The sequence below is a fragment of the Dipodomys spectabilis genome, unplaced genomic scaffold (genome assembly GCF_019054845.1).
Source record: "Dipodomys spectabilis isolate Male_0828 unplaced genomic scaffold, ASM1905484v1 ptg000686l, whole genome shotgun sequence".
Taxonomy (NCBI): Eukaryota; Metazoa; Chordata; class Mammalia; order Rodentia; family Heteromyidae; genus Dipodomys; species Dipodomys spectabilis.
Genome location: NW_024871363.1, coordinates 35,094 through 37,065, shown reverse-complemented (window position 1 = coordinate 37,065; position 1,972 = coordinate 35,094). Strand labels below are relative to the sequence as shown.

Here is a 1,972-nt window from a genome sequence, read left to right as displayed (position 1 = left end):
AAGTTCCAGTTTCTTTTTTAAAAAGTACTAAAACTTTTAAATATAATCACTTACTATCTTTTAATCTCCAAACGAATTAAATTGGCATGTAATCACTCCAAAAGGCTTTCAAATTAGGTGATGATAAAATAGGCCCCCATGAAATAAATTTTCTTTTATTTTTAAAATTATTCTAAATGCCTTGTGCTGGCTGGTCACACTTATATTCCTATCTACTCTGAATATTTGCTCAGGACACTGAGATCTGTGGATAACACTTGGGAGCCAATCAGGGCCAAAAAAAAAAAAAAAAAAACTTCATTGAATTATTTTTCAAAATGTTTAATGAATTAGCAAAGGGCCAGGAATTTAGATGTAGCTTATATAGTAGCTCACCAATATAGATAGCAAAGGCCTAGCAAGACCTTGAATCCCTGATTTTAAACTCTGAGCACGCCAATATATATACATAGCGTGTGTTCGCATGCATGCGCGTGTTTGCTTGTGTGGTGCTGCACTCACACACACTCATTTATTCAAATTACCTCCATCTCAGTGTTCTGCATTAATTTCTTTGTTATTGATATTATATGGGTAAAATAGAGGAAATAAACTCTTCCATCTCAGAACATTTTTATATGTTTTTATTCTAATAATACTGTGCAGAAGGGTCACATTTACATGAAAAAGGAGACTAGTACATTTCCTAACAAGCATTGTTACCTCCTCCTTTATATTTCCCCTACCATCCCTTCCCTCCCACCTCCACAAGTACACTCCCCTCCCCCTTCCTTCCTCCGTCTAAATTGTAAAGTTCATTTTGCAACATAGTGTCTTGTGCATCACATTGTTACAATGGGTCAACCTGTATCCCTATTTGAGCATTTTTTCCCTTCCACTCCCCAAATTAAAGATGCATACATACAAGATGTAAGTGCACCAACTTCAAATACAGAGAAAACAGGGATTATAGCGTGGGGAGAAACATACAAAGAAACAAAAAAAATGACAAACCACATTATAAGTATGTTAGAAACAATAGCAAGAAACAAAAAACAACTTGGGTCCCTATCTTGGGGTTCAATTTCTTTAACATCATCTTATCTGTTTATATGCACATATATTTTGAACTTTTCTGCTTATCCTAGACATATATTCGTTATTGAATATAAGGGAAATCATGGGACCTATGATTCTTTGGACTTGGCTTACTTCACTCAATAAATTTTTTTCCAAGTCTTTCTATTTCCTAACAAATTGGACAATGTCATTCTTTCTGATGGAGGCATAGAATTCCATTGTGTATATATACCACATTTTCTTAATCCATTAATCTAATGGGGTCATCTGGGTTGGTTCCATATCTTACCTATCATAAATAATGCTACAATAACCATAATAGTGCTGGTAATTTTAGTATGGTCTTGTTTATGATCATTTGGTTAAATCCCTAAAAGTGGGATTACTGTGTCATAAGGGAGTTTTATGTGGAGTCTTTTGAGGAACCTTCATACTGCTTTCCAATGTAGTTGAACAAGTTTACACTCCCACCAAGAATGCAGTACAATTCCCTATGGCCACAGACCTTTCAACATCTGTTTTTGTAAAAATATGGAACGCTCTATGAATTTGCATGTCATCTTTGTACATGGGGCATGCTAATCTTCTCTGTAGCATTCCAATGTTCGTGTATGTGATGCTAAATTGAGCACAGAACATTTTTTATATATAAAGTATAATTTTTATTGATTTTATTAAACTAGACATTTCAACAAAAAGTAAGTTCAAAAGAATTGTTGTGAAATTTTAGAATCATGTATTTCATACATAAGCACACATTTAAGAATAAAATCAAGATAGACATGCCAAAAACAAAATAATTCCAGATATTTGTAGTTCAAGAGATGTGTAGGAGGAGGAATTCAATTATTCTATGCAAGGCACCTGTCAAAATGAACATTGCAGCAAGTGTTAAGGTTTGTTAAAAATTTTA

General features: G+C 33.6%; 1 non-coding gene across 1 annotated transcript; it reads right to left on the bottom strand.

The window, feature by feature from the left end:
* Positions 1-1,584: 1,584 nt before the first annotated feature.
* On the bottom strand, positions 1,585-1,691 carry LOC122101784. Its single transcript, XR_006146411.1, has one exon. It is a non-coding gene; the product is annotated as a U6 spliceosomal RNA (small nuclear RNA).
* Positions 1,692-1,972: the final 281 nt, after the last annotated feature.